The sequence below is a fragment of the Idiotropiscis lumnitzeri genome, chromosome 6 (assembly GCF_059441095.1).
Source record: "Idiotropiscis lumnitzeri isolate Australia: NSW breed Sydney's pygmy pipehorse chromosome 6, RoL_Ilum_1.0, whole genome shotgun sequence".
Taxonomy (NCBI): domain Eukaryota; kingdom Metazoa; phylum Chordata; class Actinopteri; order Syngnathiformes; family Syngnathidae; genus Idiotropiscis; species Idiotropiscis lumnitzeri.
Genome location: NC_142396.1, coordinates 1,518,048 through 1,541,467, shown reverse-complemented (window position 1 = coordinate 1,541,467; position 23,420 = coordinate 1,518,048). Strand labels below are relative to the sequence as shown.

At 42.3% G+C, this 23,420-nt stretch overlaps 1 protein-coding gene across 5 annotated transcripts in view; it reads left to right on the top strand.

Annotated features, from left to right (window-relative positions):
- Window positions 1-23,420, top strand: part of lingo1a (leucine rich repeat and Ig domain containing 1a) — a 108,046-nt gene that overhangs the window by 77,329 nt on the left and 7,297 nt on the right. The window contains exon 1 of one of the 5 annotated variants that reach the window (XM_088298691.1): window positions 3,692-3,991. The exons of the other annotated variants lie outside the window; for them this stretch is intronic. The gene's annotated coding sequence lies outside the window, so the exon portion shown is untranslated. Of the gene's footprint in view, window positions 1-3,691; window positions 3,992-23,420 lie in introns of those variants that run through there. 5 annotated transcript variants of the gene reach the window in all.

Sequence of the window (23,420 nt, the reverse complement as noted above, 5' to 3'; positions counted from 1 at the left end):
TTTTGATTATGGTCAGAACGATGACATTGAGCCAAGACTTCAAATTTGATAAAGTAATGGTCAGATATAGCACTGGTATATGGTAATACAATTATTTTTGAAGATGCTAAGCCTCGGGTTAATACCAAATCTAGCGTATTGCCATTTATATGCGTTGCTTCATTTATTATTTGCGTGAAACCAAACATATCAATGATTGTCCGAAACGCTACCGTAAGTGGTTCCGACGGGAGATTCATATGAATGTTGAAGTCGCCCATGATAAGTATATTATCCGCATGAGTTACTAAATCAGCTACGAATTCAGAAAATTCATCTAAAAAGCCGGAGTAAGAGCCAGGTGGACGATAAAGAACGGCAAGATAAAACGGCAGCTCGGCTGAGGATCGCATAATGAGAACTTCAAATGTTTTAAAGGAATTGCTAAAACGAGGACTAAGTTTTAGGTTAGATTCGGAAATGAGGGCTACACCCCCGCCTTTCTTTTGAGGGCGCGCAACATGCGAGCTCACGAAGTTTGGAGGCGAAGCCTCATTTAGCGGTAAAAACTGATTTGGTTTTAACCAGGTCTCGCAAAGACCAATCATGTTAAGATTATGGTCTCTAATAAGGTCATTAACTAACAAGGCTTTCGATGAAAGCGATCTAATATTTAAAAAACCGAGTTTCAGTAAAATAGGTCTATCTAAGTTATTCCGCGCAACAGGACTCCTGGTCATAATATTAAGGAGATTGCCTTGCCTAGGTCCCGGATTGTACCTCGAGCGACTATAAACGCGGCGAGAAATTCTGACGGTCGGAATCCGATAGTTATTTACCAGCTTTCGAGTGCTATTATTTTGAGAGAACGGCTCGTCGTCAATAAAACCGACCGAGGAGGAATGCTTAAACCCATCATGTATTGCCACCTCAGTAGAAATTATATCAGTATGAGATCTACCAGCGTATGGTGTGTAGCGCTCAAATCTAGAAGAAAAGCTATGTGTGTTGTCTAAGTCTAGCATAGCGCTAGTTAGCTCTAGCCTTACAGACTCCATACCCTTCCTTACAGGCTCACTATTCGCCTGCAGCCCGACCTGCTCTAATATGAATAGTCATGGAAGGCTCAAACAATAATCTATGTTTCTAGAAAGAGTGATGGCGCCTTCCCAGTTAGGGTGAAGGCCGTCCATCCTCAGCAGGTCGGGTCGGCCCCAGAAAGAAGGCCAGTTATCTATAAACTGCAGTCCCTGCTCACTACAAAAACTAGCCAGCCACTTATTTAGCGAGAATAATCTACTAAACCTCTCATCATTGCCTCTCGCAGGCAAGGGGCCAGAGACAATTACTCGATGCCGACTCATCTTTCTGGCGAGATCACAAGTCCTTGCTATGTTTTTCTTTGTGATCTCTGATTGCTTCATCCTAGTGTCATTGGAGCCAACGTGTATCACTATATCTGAATAGCTAGCGTTGTTTGCACAGCGCTGGTGTATAGGTGTCTTGCGCGCTAGCTCCATAAGATTAGCTTCTATGTCGGGTGCTCTGGCCCCAGGAATACACATTACTGTGGCTGGATTTTCAAGCTTAATGTTGCGGGTAATGGAGTCACCTATCACTAAGGTGCGGGAGCCATGAGACCGAGGTGGAATGGAACTGCTATGTGTCTTAACAGGCTCACCGCGATTAGCAAGCCGTTTACGGCCAATGCTAACCAGACTAGCAGGTTGGCTACAACCCGTGCTAACAGTCGTGTCCGCCACGTTTACGCTTACCACATTACTCTGCTCTAGCTGGCGGACACGTCCCTCTAGCAGGGAGAGTCTTTCCATGAGAAAGGTGCAAGTGTTGCATGTGGTGGTGCACGAAACCATAGTTGCGTTTACTCGCCCGGTGGATAAAAGCGGAGGAAAAGATGTCGCGCCGAAAGTGACGTCCTGTCGCGCCGAAAGTGACGTCCTCTTATGTCACTGTGGGCCCAAGAGGAAGGCCGGTCAGAAGTGTGGCTCCTTTATCCTTTAATCTTTATCAGGTCGTCACCTGGTGTGGACGTGGGCCCCAGGCCCGAGTCCCAGACTCTTGTGGTTTTTCCTGAAGCCCCAGGCTTCCTTTGAGCCCCAGGCTCTTGAAGCCCCAGGCTTCTCTTCTTTTCTTAGAGTCCCAGACTCTCTTTGAAGTCCCAGACTTCTATTACCTCTCATGCATCACGTCGGGGTCACCATAAATTGTTGGAATTTATCTTTATATCAATGTTAGAATTTAACTTTAACCCAATGTAAACTCAAATAAGTAATCTGACTCCAATTTGCGACCTTACCCAACTCTCACACATCCAACAATATGCGCGCTCGTTCTGCAATAGAAAGGTATCAGGAAGCCGGCATTTTCACACACGAGTGGATTTATTCCTAACACACAAATCTACAACTTGAGTTTGGGTCCCTCTCAATACAGCTCTACACCTCTCATACCACCAGCAAATGTGTTCTACCAGCCAGCAGCCAGCGTCAGATGGAGGAGGGATTTTACTGAACGTACTACCACGCTTTTGGCGTTCATGAAAGAATCAGCGCCGTCGCTTCGATTCAGTGGGTGAACGTTCTGTGCTGTCATTTTTTTCATGCAACTTTTTTTTGTAGAAATTATAATAATAATCATAATAATAATAATATTAATAATACAAACGCATAAATCACAATTACTGCCATATAAGAGTGCGCACAAATTTTATTTTAATTTTTCTAGCACATTAAAATTTACAGTGCTCTATAATGTGCAAGTAAAATCACGTTGCATAACGTGAGGACGTCTTATTTGAAATCAGTAATGTTTTAGTTCTACATCTCACATTTAAACCATTCCGTAGGTAGCAATCCCTTCCTTTCTTCTATTTTATTCAAATCAACGCCTCCATCAAAGAAGAAAGGTAAAAATTCTCTCTCATGTGATCCACACAGAATGGAAAAAGTCCCCTGCTGAGCTTGTGACGGGCATTTGAACCCACTTGCTAACCAAAGTGTCGCTAATTATGATACGTTTGTGCCTGGGTTATTTTCTCACAAGTCATTTGTGTTGTATTTTTTAAAACAAGTACCGTTTTATTTTATTTCTACAGTATATTATTCTAAAACAACCCTCCTCCATGGACAGACATCCTTAAAAATTCAAGTGCGCTCCAGAATGAGTCACATGACATCATAAAAGCGATGCTCACTTGGCATTCAAAGCAGTTTCAATGAAATCCACTTTTTTTTTTCTTTGTTGCCATTCAAACTATCCTTCCGTGACGTGTCAAGCAAAGCGCGCTGGATCAGAGGAGCACGAACCGAAGCCCACAGCGACACCTGCCCCTCGCGAGTGGTACTACACCCTCCTCCTCCTTCCTCATCTTTTCACTCACACTTTAATCTGATTTCATTGCTTGATTTGCTCGTCAACGTGACAGTGGACACTCTCTCCGTCATGCGTGGGACGCGCGGGTGCGCATGTGGATTGATTATAGTGCACACAAAAAAAAGAAAAATAATCATAAGGTAACAATGATCAAAAGGCGCACTCGTCCAAAACAAATGTGGAATAACAGACAAAAAGAGAGAGTGGGGCTCTTGTACGAGAGTGTGTGCGCCACGCGTGGGAGTGGATCCTCCCTCCCTCCCTTCCTCAATCCTCCTCCTCCTCCTCCTCTCTCCCGTCCTTCCATCCATTCCACCTCCCATTTGCATTCCTCCTCATTGCGGGACCCAGCGTTGGACGCGCGCGCGCGCACTGTCTGCGAGTCGTGCAGAAACGGATGTTTGCCGTCTCCTCTTTGGTTAAGTCTCTTTTTTTTTTTCCTCCATCGGTACGGAAGTGGACGTTACATTTTTCCCCCCTCTACGCATGAAGGTGTTGGACTTGAGATATAGTGCTCGCGTGCGCGTGCGTTCCTCCGTGGTGCTCGCTTGGAGTTGCTGTCGCGCGGGTGGAAATGCGAAAGGATGTTCGGCAGCAGCGACGCTGAGGACCACAGTAGGTGAGTTAGTCCACGCGCGTCTGTAAATACATTTTAGTGTATCAGGCTCCAACGACTTTAAGGGTAGCCAAAAAAATAATAATAATAATCGTGTGAAGTCCACGCTGATGCGCGTCCTCTGCAGGTAACCCAAAAATGAATCTGATGAGGACATTGTTAGAGTTTTGTTGTGTAGTCACATATATATGTGTGTGGGTGTGTTTGTGTGTGTGTGTGTGCACAAGAGCTTTAGCCATTAATCACATTGTAATTGCCCCGTGAATGTGATTGCCGCACCTTTATAGCGGCTCCATATTAATCTTCAGCGCTGTGATAACATTGGCAGCCTCATCTGCAAAGATGGCTTATCTGCTCAATGGGCTGCATCCTACATTTGATCAACCCCCCCCCCCCTGCCAATCCCTCCATCCCCCGCCCTCCCTAACAATTGGGACATCACCTTGTCAAGTACAAGATGGTGAAACTTGGTCCCTTCCCTGCATCTTTGCGCTCCATCCCCGTGTTTGAGAACGCAGATGCAGCAGAGTATCACAAGGCTGGGTAATGCTGCGCCTGCGGACATTCATAAAGTGCTGTTAGGTTATAAATAGCCTCGGGGAGGGAGAAGAGAAGTGAAGAGAGGCGGCACACGGCGAGGTGTGATGTCCGATATGCCCCCCCCCCCAAAAAAAAAAAATAAATAAATGAAATAAAATCCCCCCCCAAAAAATGTCACCACTCAAGGAGAGATCAGGAGAGAAAGGGTGTGGCATCTGGAAAGTTGGATTGACAAAAACATGATGAGTAAGATGGAGGGTGTTTGGAGGGGGGCACCTCTGTTTGGCATAAAAATAAATAAATAAATACAAATTTGAAAAAAAGCAGAGTCAGCTGCTGTGCGAGAGTGTTCCCGAAAGTATAAAATAAAATAAACAAATAGACATCCATGTCAAGTTTTTTTTTTTTTTTTTTGGGTGATTGGACGCCATTTCCTACTCCATGCTAAATGTGAGTGGCGGGACTAGCTAGGAATGCTAATGCTAAAAACAATGCTGACAATGACGCCGAAATGGTTTCTCAGGACCGCGCGTGTGCTTCAATCTGCGGCGAAATCTGAAAATCGTTTTTGAGATATCGATGTTTTTACAAAATACACTTTTATTGTTACTGAAAGTCGTGTTTGTGCATTGACGTCACCATTTTTTTAATCTGCTTACTCCTAATATTGCCAACTTTTTGCGAATAATTTATTTATTTTTCCAGATTTTCACGTGAGATACGATTTGCAAACAGAAGGCTTTCTGCGATTACCAATTCCCGCCTTTCACGATATCGCATCAAAAATGAAAGAATATCGTATGGATGGACATGTTCATCAAAGTTGGAGAACAAAGAAGAATTAGAAATTAGAAATCCCTTTATTGTCATTGTACTCAAGTGTGCAACGAGATTAGAGGAGAAACCAAATTAATTTATTTTCAAGCCAAAATAAGGAAGATCTCAAAAACGAGAGCCGATTTGGAAAAGCGTGACTTTAGGATTCAAAATACCCCAAAAATGTTTTTTTTTAAATATGTGTTGACCAGCATAATTAATTCAAAGCATTTTTTTTTTTATAAATGTTGACTTTCAGTGTGAATTTTTGCATTTTTATGTTTTTTGTCTATGTTGCGTTCCTAATCCGATAATGAAAATATATCAGAAATTATTCACCAGTCACTCCAAATTTGATTATTTTTTTTTTCCTGGTGAATATTCACACTTACTCAAGAATCACTTTTACTTGACATTAAAGTAACACTACTCTTTTTGGGCGTCCATTTCTCTTCTTCCCACCTCCGGTGATATGACCCACAAGAAGTCTCTTTGGCCACCTCGGGCTTAAATGTCGCGGATGAATGGTGGCCGCTTCCTGAGCTGCTTTTAGACGCCTGATCCGCTTTGTAGTCCGCGCGCTCTCGGCACGCATTAAACAAATGCGCGGATGGCGACCTTGGCAGCCGCTCATCAAAAGGTCTCACCTCACTGACCCTGCCGGAGGGGGAAGGAACCAAACAATCCTCCTCATCCTCTGATGTCTTCTCATCGAATTGCCACCTGTTGATCGACGCGTCCACGCGGAGGGCGCCGTGTGACACGTCTCCGGCTTGCCGTCAAATGGCCAAGCGGTATTAGCGGGCCCCTCGCGTCTGCGCGTGGTGCTCTTGGCGATGGCGTCATCCCGGGTGGCGGCTTGACACCTCCTGCATTGACAAGGTGTTTATGAGCTCCCAGTTGACGGTGGCCGTGACGCCTGCATGGCAATTATGTTGTTTATTTTTCTGACACAACTGGCTGCCGTTAAGTTGAGGCCCGTTTGCGTGCGTGAAGGTGGTTGTCCTCAAGGGGGGCGAGCGAGAGGGTGTTGGAGGAACACAACGATGGCATAATCGTCGAGTACTTGTATTTATTGGACTCTTTAAGATGTGTATTGATTTTCAAGGCAAGGGGAGTTTATTTTTCGTGCACCGTTCATACCCCAGGCAAATCCATGGTACTTGACGGACATTTAGACAAAAATACGCCAAACCAATAACATATCAACCATTGACATTCCATTGCTGAGGTTTTTTTTTTTTTTTGGTTATTTGTTTTTTTGTTTTTTTTTTTCAATTTAAGCAACTGATTAACTCATTCATGACCAGCCGAATAAAACAAAAAAAAAAAAGGGATCTTTGATGTCTTTAGCCGTCAATGGTAGTAAATGAGTCAAGGCACAATGGCCAACTGGTGAATATGCTGGCCTCACAGTTCAGAGGTCGTGGGTTCGATTCCGGCTCCGGACCCCGTGCCTGTGTGGGTTTTCTTCGGGTACTCCGGTTTCCTCCCACATTCTAAAAACGTGCATGGCAGGTTGACTGGACGCTCTGAATTGTCCCTAAGTGTGAATGTGAATGCTGGTTTGTCTTTGTGTGCCCTGCGACAAGTTTTTCACCATTTCAGTTTTCCCGTATTTTTTCCTTTTTTTGTGGGCGTGGCTAAAATGGCATCTCGTGACGTACGTGGGAATCTGGCATGAGTCGCCCTCACCTAGTGATGGCTAAATGAAGCTTCGAATCTGCTTCATGAACCAGCTGTTGTATTTTTGGACTCCTGTAGATGGCACTCTCGATTCAACATTGGGCTGAAAGCCATTTCTTCAACTTTTTTTTTTACTGTTTAAACCAACAGTGCCATCTAGAGGAGTCCAAAAAATACAACAACTGGTTCATGAAGCAAATTTGAAGCGTCATTCTCTCTTCTCTACCCTACCCCATTACATGAGCACCTCTGTTTGGAGCAGTGGTTACTTAGCATGCTAGCTTTTTATACGCCCGGAAAATGCTCTTCCTCTTATGATAGAGGGGTGCTCACTAGAGAGCGCCTCGTTGTGCGCTGTGAGTGCCCGTATGTCATGGTGAGAATGGCAGAAACGCAAGAAAGGGGGGAATTTATTTCTATTTATTTTTTGTAATTCAGATTTAGTAGTGTGTGGGCAAGAGCTTCGGGCTGGCATGGTGGCTTTAGAGTGCCTCGTCGTTGCGTCATGGGTAAGCTCTTGTTATTGTTCGACGATGGATGGATGTTTGAAAGACACAGTTGCTAATTTGCTATGCTCCACTCTCCATAAAGCACACTTAACAAGCTAGCATTTGTTCTCACCGAGTCGAATCGCATTGCCGCCTGTATTTCTGCGAAGGATGCTAATTGCACCGGCTCGAGATGCAACATGAAGTTCGTGCCTTCGGTTGAAAACTCCGTTGTCGCGTCAAGTTATTATGAGCGTTCTCACTCCCTTCACTTCCCGAAAAAAAAAAAGTTGCCTTTTCTTTATAGCGTCAAGTCAAGTCCCCTGGCAGCGTTGCGGCTTCGTGCTTTATCGTTCCCGGTGACGAATCAGAAGTTGACGCTCCTCGCCTGAGCAGACGTGCGCGTTGTCTCATAAATAGCTGTTGATTCCACCCGATGTTCCGCGCCTTCTTGAACCCAACGTTCCGGGGGTGCAATCGCACTTTGCCCCCCGCTTCACCTCTATCAGTGCGGAAAGCGGCGGCGTGACTTGCCGAGTCAAATATTTCCCTCGCAAATCCTGTGATGTTGCCGGCATTAACATAATTATTGTATACGCTAATCCAAAGCTGACATTTTGAATTATTAATTTATATCGTAGGTTCATGTGGTGGGGACGTATTTTTGAAAAATATTCTCTTCCTCTTTGTTTGCCGCTGAAGTGGTTGTGCTCTAGTGCAAAATAATGAATTCAAGAAAGCTCATTTATTCATATTGGTTGAAACGGTACGTAAAAAGCAAACCGAGTGGTATTAAAGATAGCATTACTTCATTAACATTCTACTGGAAACGCGATCACAGTGGCAACGTGCTTCTAATTGACGCCTTGCTATTAATATTAATGTTTGTAAGTAAAGTTTAGAAGGAATGGGAAAAGAAAATCCTAAATTAATTCCAGCGTTCATCTGCTGTCCTTCAAGAACTTGTTTTAACTCACTATTCTGAAAAGTCATGTGTGAAGTTTACAATCAGTCAATTATATGAATATATATAGCGATAACCAATATGGATGTTGATTATCGCCATATGGATATTTTTGTGGTATCTAAAATACCTAAAGAAATGAACTTTTTACTATCCAATGAGAGAAATTGTTTTTTTTTTTCTTAGCTCATAAATTGTAATGCCCTTAGACCAGTGCTTCTCAATTATTTTCCATTACGCCCCCCACCCCAGGAAGAAGAAAACAATGTACGCCTCCCCGCCGCAACTCTAAATAAAAGCATTTTCGTTGCAAAACAAAACAAACCTACACCGTAGAATTAATATACGCTGCGCACAATAAGCAAGGAGAGCGCCACTGCCACCTACTGGAGTGGAGGTGCAATTACACCTTATTGTCGTACGGTAGAATTAAATAAAGCAAAAAATAAATGAGAGAAAATCTACGTTAGAAAATGCATTTCCTAGATTTATGGTCTTTTTAGTTTTAGTTACTGTTGGGGGGAGAGGGAGAAAGAGAGCGAGAGAGAGAGAGATGTGTATCTCGAGTGTAACGTGTGTGAAGAAGAGGACTTAGACTCAACCCAAGAAGGTTTCCGAGGTGCTAACCACTAGCCCACCGTGCCGCCGTATTTCCAATTTGTCCAAATGTTTGACGTCATTCTTTTTGTTTTTGTCCCTTAAAGAGATTTCCTTTGAAATCCACACTCTGCCTTTTATTGTTGGCCCATCAAGTAAACAGGCGGAGCGAAGCAATCAAATGCCAACCCTTGGTGGAGATTATAAATAACCACAACCCACTGTGACCTGCTTTCACTCAAAGTAGCTGAGAGGGGCGTCAACCGGCGTTTGCTGTAATCAGAAACACACACACACACACACACACACACAAAAAGCTGAAGCGGTAATTATCATACTCGGCTTGTATTGGCCTTCAAGTCGGAGCAAATCAAAAGGTCATGAAATTGTACTAATAATGCCCCGTTAATATTTTTCTCTCATTGTTAAACCAAGGTTTTCACATTTGCTCCCGCCACGAGATTTATTTATTTATTTATTTTTATTTTTTTTACTGTACTGTCTATTTGCACAAGGACGGCACCTCCAGCAGCCTTGCCCGTCTTCGTTCAACATTCCTTAAGGATATATTCAAATGCTCCATTTGTATGTGCCGTCATCCGGTGTCCCATAATTCATGGGGTTTCCATGCAAACGCTGCCATAAATCAGCCGGCATCCCCTTGGAGGACGCATCATTAAAATTAAAGCAAGCCATCGATTGTGCTCAAGGTGCACAGGTCGAGGGTTGAAGAGGTTTTTCTTTGACTATTCAGATTATTCCTCAAGAGCCTCCAGGGGACATTTGCATGCAGAGCATTGGAGCTCATCCGTTGCTGTCGTCGGGCAGATTTCACGAAATGGCGACACGGACGCCGAATGACGTGTGATGTCATATCAGGATGCGATTTTTCGTATAGTTAATAAATACCCATGAGAAGCTTTTTTTTATTATTTTACTTTTGGATTTGTATCTCGCTGTTCGTGACTCAAATCAATTTAAAAATTTACATTTAAAAATTTCATTTAAATTCCAGTGACACCCCATTTGGGACACGAGCTTAGTCGATTTTTTGGAGTGCCGAATGCTGGCAACTCAATTTGACTCACGACACACTGAGATTTGGTAGTTAATAGAAACGACCGAAACAACAAAAAACTAAAATTGAATAAACTCAAAGCGAACTAAAAGTAAATATAATAGTCAGAACGTGTCATTGTTTTTTTTTTTTGTTTTTTTTGTCAATTAATGTCATAACAGAGATTTCAGGGTTGGATTTCAATTTTCATTTATTGGTGTTAATTGTTGTATTGCTTTATTAGACAATATTTTCTTTTTTTTTAATGTTGTACTTGACAAGCATTCCATATGCAGCATTTTTTTAAAAACTAAGCATAATACTAGAACTAATAAAAACTAAACTAAAAAAAAGCATTTTTGAAAAACAAACAAAGTTCCTCTAAAAACGGATTAAAGCAAACTGAATTAGAAAAAAATTAAAGAACGAAAATAAAACATCAATGTTTAACCTAAATTAAAAAAAGTAACTATGAAGAAAAATCCCAATTAATATTACCCTGACTTCACAAAAATCAGTTTTGAAGAATGAAAAAAAATAAATTCTTTGGGATTCTGAGCGTTGCCCGCAAACGCCCCAAACCCCCAAAACCACATGCACGGTAGCCTTCTTTCGCGAGTGCCGCCGTACCTAATGAAGTGTCCCGCGATCAGCCACCTGCACGAAGCTCCCGTCGAGTCACGCCTGGCGTAAATGGCGGCATAATTTCCCAACAGAGGCTTCACTACGCCACTTGGAGCGCGGAGAGCTCGTTTGGAGTGGCCGGCCCTGAACCACGACTCCGAACCCGAGCACTACATCGGAGAGGTGGGCCTCGTTGCCACTTACGCAGAACATCACTCGTGGCCGTTGAAGCGCGACGGCGGTGCGAGCGGAAGCCGCCGTTGCCCGTTGAATGGATGTCTGCCGTGGAGCAGATGTGACGGCATATTGTCATTTACCAGCACTGCGCTAATCATCCCCCCGGTGATGAACAACTATTTATGCGTGTACAAACGCACAAAGCGTGAGTCGTGGCGTTTTGCACCACAATGAGTAAAATTCATAATAACGGGGGAGCGACATGATGCATTCCGCTCAGACGCCAGAAAATGAGCCAAGAGGCCCGCTTGGGGTGTAATGTGCTTCAAAACAATAGAAGAACATTCTGCCCACTTTTGATTGACACTGCAAGCGAGGTAATCATGTTTGTGTGTTTGTGATTCTGTTTGTACACTATACGAGTGCACTGCGTCGTACTGAGAGCTCTTTCTGATGTTTCCACCCTGTCGTGTCACTAAAATAGGATGCAGTGGAGCACCATTAATCATAAAATAGACACAGTGAAGTGCATTCTCTTCTATTTAGTTGACTATACATTGAAATTGTATAAATCATGTAGACTCTGTAATAACGTATTAATTACAATAAAATAAAATAAAAATCATTCATGCATGGTACAATACAATTTCATTCATATAACGCATTTCACAACGTTATTGTCCAACAAAATATGCAGCTATAATTGTTATTGATATTTTTATAAGAGGAAAATTAATGTTTTGTAATTCATAAAAAAAAAAAAAAAAAAGTAAATAAAAATCGCCAAATTTGGACATCATTTTTTTTTTTGTTAATATTTAACTTTTTATTTTGACAAGGTGAATGGAATTATTAATTATTAATACAAAAGTGACAGTTTTTTGCAATGAGGAGAAAAAAAATGAAAAAGGTTGCTCGAACAGCTGAAGTTTATTCTGAGGAATTTTTTGATTGGTTCATTCTTCACAGCCACATCTCAATAATATGAGTGGGCGCAGGTGCTTGAAATTTTATTCGTTATCAGTCGCATTTATCATGGCAAAAGTTTTAAAAATAATTTGGTCACTTTACTAAAATTTTAAATTTATAGAGATGCAATTGCACTTTGCTGGGTGATTTTTTTGGTTTGTTTTGTACTGACTTCATTTTGGTTTTCTCAAACAAATCAGGTTTTCATCATATATTTCATCTTATTTATAATATATAGCAATATAGCTGGCCATATTTATGAGGCAAGTTTTTCGTTCACCAACCGCCTTGTAGCTATAAAAATGATTGATACTTCAATAAATAATAATTAAATAAATTATTGCACAAGCTTTCATCGATCAAACTAAAAAAAACAAAAAATGAGAATATCTCAAAAGTCTGATGTGCTCGGAAAAAAGCGAGGCTATTTTTTAAATCTGCGTGACAGGAAATAGAGAGCCATCTCCGATTAAAAATAGTTGTTGACCAGTCTTTTCTTTTTTTTTTGTTTGACCACAAACGTGGTTGACGTTATTTTTTTTCTCCACTCTCCGTCCTGCTCGCTTTGTCGGCGACTGTTTGTTTGCCGTTTTAAAAAAGGCCAACTATTACACATGATTCAAATGCTGCCCAAATATTACGGAGTGACACTTGATTTAAATGCTTCAATGTGCTTCGAGTCCATTACGGCCTCCCTTCATGAGATCAGCGTTGGGGCTTTTTTCCTTCATTTATTATGCGCTCAAAGACAACAGAGGCTTTGCTTTAGGTTAAACGAAGGGGGGACGGAGGCTTTAAGTTCCCAAAAGCTTGTTATGTAGCTCTCTGTTTAACATCCCTAGCAAGCAGCTGGAGAACAAAAAAAACAAAAACAAAAACGTTGGAGAGTGTAGGCAGAGAAGAGGGAAGTTGCAGGAAGAGGAAACTGGAGGTCAGATTTCAAGTTATCGACCAGCGAGAGTGGCATTGGAGAGACGTTTGCTTGCTTGGCAAAGTCGAAAGGAAGCAAATGCATCAAAACTTGTTAAAAAAAAATAAATAAATAAAACACTAGAAAAAAGTGGTATCATTAAAATGCAATGTTTTATTTTTTATTGAGCAATCCAAATATAATGTGCATAAAAAGAAAATCCTGATTCAAGGATGGCATAAAACTGCTGAACAGCATTCTGCGCAACAGCTCATTTTGTGCAAATGCAACGACGGAGTGTCTTTTCAGAATAACAATCACCTGCCGGCCAATCAGCTAACTGCGACGCACCGAAAGTGGGATCGGACTCAATATTTTACTGCACTAAAAATCCTAAAAAAACTTAAAAAAAAAAAATGTCAGATTTGCGTTTATCAATTGGCATTTTGATAAATATTTTTTGTTGTTCATTTTTTTACTCTGATGAAGGAAAAAAGATCAATTTCAAACTAGATTAACTTCAATACTCGTTATTTACTTACGTGCTTATTTATTCCAATTTGTGTTAAGTTTTTATGACATGGTGTTGACCTTGGGAACCCCATGCACGTTTTTTCTTTGTTTGAAATAAAAACATAATTACAAATTTAACGTTTGTTATTTTGAAATTTAAAACCAACGCTTAATTTATTGTTGAAAATATTAGATAGCTGTTTATTTGTTTAATAATTAAAATTTAGTATTTTTTTTTTTATTTCAAGTTTTCAACCAAAGATGTCTATTGTCTTAGGTTAAAAAAATGAATAAATACATTTCAAAAACTTGAAAGTCGTTTCATAAACTTGGTATAGGGATTTCAATAAAGTTAAAAATGTATTGTTCTTAAAAGTCAACGCCAATATTTTCCCCTTTAGACTCCAAATATTTGTGAGAATATTTTTAGATTATATTATAAATATTTTTAATTAATATTTATATCCTGTAAAATCCTTCCTTGACTAATACTAACCATTATTGGCTTTGAAGAAAATGACATCAAATATAAATGATCTATTAGAGCCAAAGATAAAAACGTCGGGTCATCTGGTAAAGGAAGTGCACTGGCCCACTTTTCCCGGAACTAAAACGGATCATCATTCAGCTTGTCAGGTTCGAATCCTCCCTTCGATTTTTTCCCAATGATCAACGCATCCTTTCCCCTGTTGCGGTCAACCTTCCTCTTCAAGTCGAATCGAAGCGAAACAGCGGCCGCGCGATCGCACGCCTCTTGCCGACACGGCGGATCGGGCCGAGCCGACCCCGCCGTGGCTCCGTTGCCGAGAAAGAGAAGCTTAATCCGTGTCCTCGGAGAGATCGCCCAGAAAGATGAAGCCTTAATTAGCCCGATAAAACCTCACATAATAAAACGATTGATACCGGCCCGAGAAACGAGGACTAAGCCGCGCGGAAAAAGAAGCCATTCAAAGGCCAACGAATTAGGATGGAGAGCAAAGAAACGGCGGCGGACGTCGAAAAAGGGCAGCGCGCTCTCACAACGTGGCGGCAATATCCACCTGCTCTCAATTCTCCCTTAAGACGGCTTTGACCCAAAAAAAAAAAAAAAAAAGCGCTGACCTTCATATAATCAAAGATTATGAGGAGGAAAACAACAACAGTTTTCAACGCGCTTAAGCAGCGGGCCTCTCGGGAGATGGAAGCAATTAAAAGCAAAATTACTTGTCTAAGCTGTCCTTGCATCTCCGCGCTCGCTATCTCGGGCTCCCAGTAGTCGAGGTCGTAAAGATAGAGGAAAGGCGGGCGGCGCCCGGCTAATCCGAAGGCCACTAGAGGGAGCCAAATCTCACGTTTGGACAAAAGACGACGGAGGTATTTCACATGCGACAAGCGGATCCGTGACAAGGTCACCCCGGCGCGGCAAATCCCTTGTCGACACTCGCTTGCCTGGGGAAGTTCTAGAAGACTTCTATCAGCTTTGGAGCCGTTCCGCACAAGCTAATACGCGGCCCGGCGAAGAACCTAATTAGCGTGTGATAAAGGTAGCGAGGCGGACGTGTCGCTCATACCTGCAGTAATGAGCGCCGCGTTGTCTTTTCTCTTTGTTCGCCCACAAAAGAGGCCGCCCTTTGTGGTCTTGTCATGTTGGCCCGTGTGGCAGCGGCACTCGCGTGACATTTACAAGCATGCTCCAAATTCATTTTCTATAGCGCTTGTCCAAATTAGGGTCGCGGGTGAGCCACAATCGACAACGTTAAGCGGGCTGACTTGGGCTCCTGACTGGTTGCTAGTCAACGGTTTTTCGCATTCCCACCGAGGACTTGATGGTTTTTGCGGGTTTAAAAATTTTCAGGCTTCAATAAGCGCTAATTGCTGTCCGTCACTGGTGAGGAATGACTTCTAAGCAGGGCTCAATATGATTGGCTCCAATTTATTTCTTTTTTTTCTTTGTTCTTCTCGGTGAGCAGAGAGGGGAGGGGTGAGCAATCACGCATAGAGGAGCATGGCCTCACAGTGCGGAGGTCGAGGGAAAAAAAAGTCAATGGTGACAGCCCGTGTGTGCGTTGCGAGCGGCTTTGCGCCGCCGTGGCTGCTTTAGAGTGCCTCGTTGTCACGGCGCGAGTGAGTGCGATGTGGAAATTGATGGAACCGTGACAGTTGGGCGCGTTCACGCACGCAGTTTGAGCGAGGAGGGAACAGTTTTGAAGCCTCGTTTTTATATACTCAGCAATTTTTGTATTGATTTATTTTTTTTGCCGTTCAAATTTGGCAGCGTTTTAAACATGCCATCTATTCAGAAGACTTATTTGTTATTCACACTTCTGCGACTTTAAAAGGACCAGAATAAAAACGGATGCGATCAATTTGAAAATGTAACTCACCGATACGCTGTTGGGATTGTTCTTGTTTATGTTTTTTTTTCTGAGTGCTTGTTAACTCGCAATAAATTTGTACTTTAAATAGAGTTGCCAATATTGTGTCTAAGTCTAGCTTTTTTTTCGTTGTGCTTTCCTAGTTTCCGAAATGCTCCCGAAACAAGTTTCTTTTTCGGGCTTTTTTTTTTTTTTTTTTTTAAATCTAGCTTGAGGACTTTCTTTTCTTCTCCATGTCATGTGATAGTGAGGCGCGTTTTGGGCAGATGCACCCGATTTTCCGAATCGCTCAGATTCTGATGATCGGGGAAAAAAAATTTTGTTCAGTGTCTTTTTGCGGCCTTTTGTTAATCACTTTTTTTTTTTGCAGTGTCACGATGTTTTTGATTTCTTTATTATTTTTTTGTGTGGGGGAGGGAATTACACGCTCTCCCATGAACTTTTATTGAATTAAAAAAACGCTTCACTTCTTGACTCATGTAACTGCTACTTGATGCGACATACACACACTTGGATGATGTCGACGACGACTTCTAATTTGCACATCGCCACTAATGCGACAACAACAAAACATCTAAGGGCTCCGTGCGGCAAAAAGCCGCCGGTCCATCCGAGGTAAATGGACTCTTCACAATTTTCACCACTTTTTTGGCGTCTTCTCGCCAACAAGCCTGGCGCCAAATGTGAGGAAATGCAGAGCGCTTGAATTATTTATTTGCCATTTGCATATGTAGCCCAGTTTGAGAGCCGGGGTGAGGATGGCTTGTGTTATGGAGGGAGATTACTCCCGAGGATCTTAATGTGGCATACGGGCTGGCTCGGGCAATTTACAGAGCCCATTAGCTCACATCAGGAGCAATGGCTTGATGTGGAATGAAAGTGATACCAGATGCCACCTGCATGTTCCACACGTCCGCCTGCCATTTCATGCTATTCTTTGCCACGGATTGGACGGGTTGACATCGCCTCCCGTTCCGCCCGCCTCATCTCTCCTTTTCGGCAAGCGCGTTAACTACCGCAAATCTCACGGGTTCCAAAAGTACTTTGCACTTCTGCGGGCATGGGCCAAGGTCAAACACCATTTCATTTTCTCGCCTTTGATCTGCAAACCCCCCCCCCTCTCTCAACCCCTGATCGCTGCCACGACCTACCCCCCCCCCCCTTGAAGTTTGAGAGGGTCCAGGTGGCCGCGCAGAGGTCATGCATAAGCAATGGCTCAACGCCACCTCGTCACACTCGTAAAGTTTGAGTTACGTGCGACTCTCTCGGGCGGCACGTAGCTCACAACTCTTAGCCCGGCAGCTCATTTTCCGACTTGTCCAAATAAAACCGCTCATGGAATAAACAAAGGCGATATCTTCAATTAGAGGGGGTGGAGGCGCATATAGATGGCGTACGACAATTAATTGATTAAACCACTCCCAATAAATGTCGGTCACTTTGATGAGGGACGTCGCTAGCTGGCGGGGCTTTTGTCAATCGCGTGACATCGTCGTCATCCGCTCAGAAGAAATATGCGTGCGATGCAATCCTCGGCTCGATATCACTTTTATGTGCCTCGTCGGAATTTCAATACGGAAAATGTAGTCAGTTAAAAGGTTTCTAAGTCTTACATTTAGCCAAACACAAACGTGTTTCCCTCAATTCATACCATTTATTTTCAGTGCACCAAAACAAATCTTTTTTTTCCCTCCAAACTGAATTTATCTCACAATACATATCAATAATCATTTCTAAAAATGTAAAAAAAAAAAAAAAAAGGCAGCGACTTTCTGTAGGCTTAAAAAGCAGGATTACAAGAGATGGACGTTGGACAATTTGCACCAAAATATGTGTCATGAAAAATCCAAAGCGATTATATTCCGTGTGTTCGATGAACGTGGTGAAGCTTATCAATGTTGTCTGTCGTAGCGAAATATCAATTGACTTCAAAAACCATTCAGAAATTCAAACTAAATTCGTTAAGCAGCGCAAAGTCGTCTTGCTAATTGAAGGTCCGTCCGCCTAGGAAATCGCAATAAATAATCACTGTTATAACCTGTCAAAAATTACAGGCCTGTCCCCCGTTGTTTTCCTTTTGTGGCGTCGTGCCGCTGCTTGCTAACGTGACCAACGCAACAGCTGCAATAAATAAATAAAAAATCACCACCCCACCGTCGATTTTTTTTCCGATTCACTTACAAACCGTTTCCGCTCACGCGAGGTCAGCTCACTCTTATCGTGACGCCTTAAATGAAGCCTTCCCATTGGTTTTCCCGCCGCAATGGAAGAAAAGCACATTTGGTTGTGTCGTTGCGCAGGAACATCATCGATCAGAGCGCTCGAGCGGGCTTATGTGCTCTTCTTAAACGTCCCCCCGGCGCTTCGGAAAAACTGCTTTTGTTCATGAGCCCATTCCTATCCGAGGAGATAAATTGCGAAGCGGCAAATTGAAATGACTTTGGTGTGGCACTTTGATGCCACGCTGTGCCTTTCAGGGTCATAAATCAAGATGTGTTTGCCAGGAAATGCTCATATTTTTTATTTTTTTACATTAGTCTCTTCATGTGTTTTTTTTTTTGGGTCACAGCCCAGAGTCCAAATAATTCCTCCTGGCCGTGTTTGGAGGTGTGGTCACGCAGGTGCTTGTTTTAAATCTCTGAAATTCTTTGCCGGTTCTCTCTGAAGGAGTTTCACCTTGCCGGGTGTTCAAGGTGGCGGACCCAAAGTTGTTGTGTTGCTGGTTTTGATGGATGATGACATGGCAAGTCATCACGCAAGCGATGGGCGGACTGCCTCGGGAGACGGATGGCTTGATTGTTCCTTTAATTTGTTCAATGCCGTCGCATTCCTGCTTGCATGGGAATGATGTCGGATCATTGAGCACACTCGGCTGTCTTTTATGGAAGATTTAAGACGTCGGAATGAAAACAAATCAAACGGCAGCTCTCGGGGAGCGCGTTGCTTCCATCAAGGCCCAATACTCCCCGCGCCTCCTTGTAAAATATCTGGGACGTATGCCAGCGTTGTCATACTTGGGTGGGCCATCAGTGAGGATTTCCTGTTCTGTCTTTATCGTTTTTTAAAGGACACGTTGGCTAATAGAGGTTTTGGTGTTTTTTGTCACTCGCAGTTTTGTCGTGTGAAACTGAAAAATAAAAAGTGAACTGTGAATTAAATCAAACTTCATTGCTCAGCCTTTCCGTAAGCTATCTTAATGCTAACGCTCAGCTGCATCGATTTTTGGGTGATTTAACCGTTTAAGCAGCGGGTGGAACACAAGCTGTGCGGCAACACGTGTAGATGGACAAAAATGACACGACACGTGCGTATATTCTTTATGCTCTGCGTAGAATGACTCATTAGTGCAGTGCTGACGAGATGTGCGAGTTGTGGCCACGGAAAAAATGCCATTCATGTTACAAGAATTGCTCAGTTCTTTTTAGTTACAATTAATTGTGTTAGTATTTTATGTTTCTATAATGTGTCTTTCAGAGTAATATTTTTGTAATCATTAAACTGCACATTACTTCGGTGGGAGGCTGGAATGGATTAATGAAATCATCATTCATTTTTTTTGTAGTGTAGTCCTGGAAGGAATTATACTTATATCTCTAGGTATCACTGTATTTAATTTTAATAACTCTACTACATTGCATTTGTAGTATTTGTATTTCTACGATGGGGGCAATAATTTCAGTTTTTCCAATTTTTTATTTCAACTATTTCAAGTATTCCGTTTGTTTTTTTATACAACAGAAAACTTGAAATAATATTGCCTTTTATTGCCCAAGGTCCTTCAAAAAAAAAAAATCAAACATTTAGTTTGTTGTTGTTTTTCCTGCTAGATTTCTGTGCCCTCCGCCAATTTTACTGAAAAAGAAATTCTTACTCCTAAAATTAAGACTTCATTTTGTAAACATTTGCATGGGGGGGGTCTAAATGACTGCTTTCTTGTATTTATTTTGAACTTATAACCTATTTTTAACAGTCCTTTTTTGCCGAAATTATAAAGCAAAATAAATCTAAATTAAATAAAAGACTATCCATGAAATATATATTTCTTGACTAAATTATCCTTCCTCCATTATTAACACACATTCTTGTTTTTATAGTAAAACGAGGTCTATATTATTACAATAATTAAATGCATTAGCATAAATCACTGCTTCCTCCATATTTTTTTCACCATGATTACTCAAGACTATTAATGAACCCATCCCCACAATCAAATGACAATTTATATTCTTTAAATACATTGCCATCACTTCTTCCATGCCTGCTTTGCACTTGACATTGTTGAACCTCGTTGCGATGGTTGCGGAGGCAAGCGTGTGATTCGTCTGACCTGCGCGCCCTCTGGCTTCCTCCCACTGACCTAATACATGCAGATTAACTTAATTGGATCTTGTAGGTGTGAATGGTTATCTGCCTCCTTCCACGAGCCACGTTAGCGAGCCCGTCGAGCCTTTCTCTCGCTTCTAAGCATTGTTTAGCCCATCGTGGCGTCAGAACACAAAAAAAGTGGCGTCATAAAACAAAAGCGGCTTTGTTGGCTCTGCTGCGTCTTCTTTTCTAGGCCAGGAACAAATCGTATTGATTTGAAATTAGACGGCGCCCGACATGAGTTTGCCTCATTTTGTTGTGTCTTCTGCGACGCTCGCACTTTTTGCGTCACCTCCCCGTGAACTCATTTCCAGCTCATTTTCCGAAGCCTCCGTGCGAAAAAGGACATTTTTCTTTGCCAGACTCTCATGTCAGTCACAATTAAAATCAAGATGGCCCTCGGCCGCTCACTGCTGTCACCGTCACCCTTCGCAAGCGGATATAAAATCTCAATTATTTATGAGTCTAAGAAGCCATGTTTGCGTGTTGGCCGCCTTTCATTGAAGCGCCAGTTTAGCTGCCGTCACAGCTGTAAACGTTACAGCCTGGAGACGTGCACTCACCGGCCACTCCATTAAATATTCCGTCTCGACAAGGCGTAATGCAAAAAAAAAAAATAAAAAAATGACAGTAAAGCCGTAGCCGTTTAACCTACTACAAGCATTTGGATGATTTTTCCTTGGATTGATCGGCATCATCCCACACTCGTCAATAAGGGCAGAGCAAAGGGTCAAGTGTTCGGGATTCACGGTTCAACAAAGACCGTAATCATGTCAGTATAAGAAACCAGAACCATCGGCTGTCACGTCAACGTTTTTATTTGCACCGAATTTATACATATCCCTTATATTGTACTTTCTGGTCTTTATTGGTTAAAAGAAAAAAAATTGTAAGAAGTCTTAAAACTTAATGATTTGTATTTTTGCCTCTGCTCATTTATTTATTTATTTTTTTATATGACCATCTTAACTGCCGATGGATTTGGATCATTTTATATGAGAGGAATGCTTTAACTTTTGATCACCAGATCGATTTGGTTTTGTAATCCGGATCCAGATCACTTTTGGAACACATTTGTAATCGCCCCAACGGTGAATTGGTAAACTTTTGACAATGTCCTGGATTCCGAAACCGGGATTTGCACAATTCCAGGATTAAGACGCAACTCTGACGTCAAGTTGTTGATTTCATGGAATTTGGTTTGTGATTCATTTCACTTTTGGTCATGATTTGGATTTTGGTTCCCAACTTTAATCCGGATCATTTTGGTGATCCAAACATCGATTTTGATGAAATTTGTCAAGAAGAAACGTGTTGCTTTGAATGATCTGAATTTGTAATCTGTATCTGCGTTGGCTTCATCATGATCTGAATTGAATCTGGATTGGTTTTGGAACTCAGACATAACTCACAATGGTGAAATTGAATAGATCTGGATTTAGAAAATTTATACGACACGTTCACACACACGAAGAATGTGAACATTTGTGAATTTTGTTGAATTTGACTTGATTGATCTTTTAATCGTCTAATTACTTGATGATTTTAGCAGTGTCTTTATACTATTTTGTTTCTCGCTTTTATTGTTTTATGTAAAGCGCATTGAATTATTGTCTTGCATGTGAAATGTGCTCTGCAAGTAAACTCGCCTTGTGTTCTTAAAAGTTCCCTAAGTGGCGTGTGAGGGGAAGTGGCATTAGCCACCTGAGCACCCGCACCTGCGCGAGAAGTCGAGCCCGTTGCGAGGTGAAGTTCAGGCCGACATGCTGACTGGCATGGCCGACGTCGTTGTTTTCAGGACAACAGCTGGCCGCTGTTAGAATTGTGCACCTTGTTGCACCAACCGGCTTCTTGGCCAGGATTAGAGCTTTGGCGTCCATCTGTCGGGCATCAGCTTACATTTAAGCTCCGTCATTTCACAGGCCCGCCTGCAGGCAGCCACACCACCAGGCGGCCGGCTTTAGTCGCCCTATGATACCAGGGTCACCTTTTTTTTTTTTTTTTTGCTCTTGGAATTCAGCAGGCCAAGCAATATTAGACCTGCGCATCAAAAGATTATTCCGTAATAACACTTTTTCTGCCTTCACTACGGTTATGCTCAATTTTATAATTGCTGACCCTGACGATGCTGGGGGGGGGGCACGTGTGAACCTTTGAACATCCTTTTTTTTTCCCCACCGTACTACAATAAAGTGTAATTGCAACTCCACTCCAGTAGTGGGCAGTGTCGCTCTCCTTCTCCAATGTATTTCCCCCACCAAAAACAAAAAACAACTCAAACCCACTTGGATTATCAAAATCACCAAATTAAAAAAAGTCCAAAATAACGATCGTCAAAGTAGCGCCAAAACAAACACGAGGAAAAAGACTCAACTCGACTCGGACCTCTAACTCAAACAATAAAGCGACAAGAACTGTAAGAAACATGAAACATTAAATGTAAGCAACTGACGAGGCCATAAGAAACACCTGGACAAGACACGAATGGCTTAGTGAACCAATGGGTCCACACAAGAAACCGGGTTTAGCGAGCACGGTTGGACAACAAAAACGAGACAGACTTGATGAACGAGACAAAACACAAAAGACCAAAGTTTGAATTTTCCAAGTCAGCTTAGATGAGCTCCTGCTTCCGCGCCCGGCAAAATAGAATAAAACCCAGAATATGTACGGATACCGTTGGACCTTATCTAGTGTCCCGTGAGCGCATATACTTGGTGTAATGTGTCTAAATAAATAATCAAGTAAATACGGGCGAGTCACTTCAAGCGGAGCCTTGCAGCTGACTAAGCGCTTTGGAAAAGAAAAGAAGGCTTCTCCCGCTTTGTCCTGCAACGCGTCGCGTCAGCATCATGGCGGAGGATTTTCCCAGAAGCTTACAGGTATTTACAATCGCCGTGAGTGTGAGCGGCGCTCTGGGCTAATGTGTCGTGTCAGGTAGACGAAAGCTTTTAGGCCCCCAGGTCAAGTCTTTTCACCAGCTCTTTAATTACGGGCGACAATTGCAACGTCCAAAAGTGGGCGTGTGAAATATGTTTGACGTCAGGTTTCCCCCCCCCCAAAAAAAAGGGCATGACAATGAATTGCGTTTGTGTCTTGAAAATTGATATTCACAGAGGATGAATGAAAACATGAAAATCCACAAAGTATGCACACCTGGGTTCGCCATGTTTGCGTTCTGTACTGTACTATCTGTGACTTTGAATGTGTGTCTTTAAAAGGCGTGGCTTGGCCAGTTGACTGGCGTAGGAGTCGGCGAATGAGAGTTAGCCGTTGTCGGCTCAGGATCGCGGCTCGGCCGTTCCGTGGCTAACCGTTAGTCCGTCTGCATTTTGAGTGTCTCTGCTCTGCCCGCCACGACCATCAAGTGCA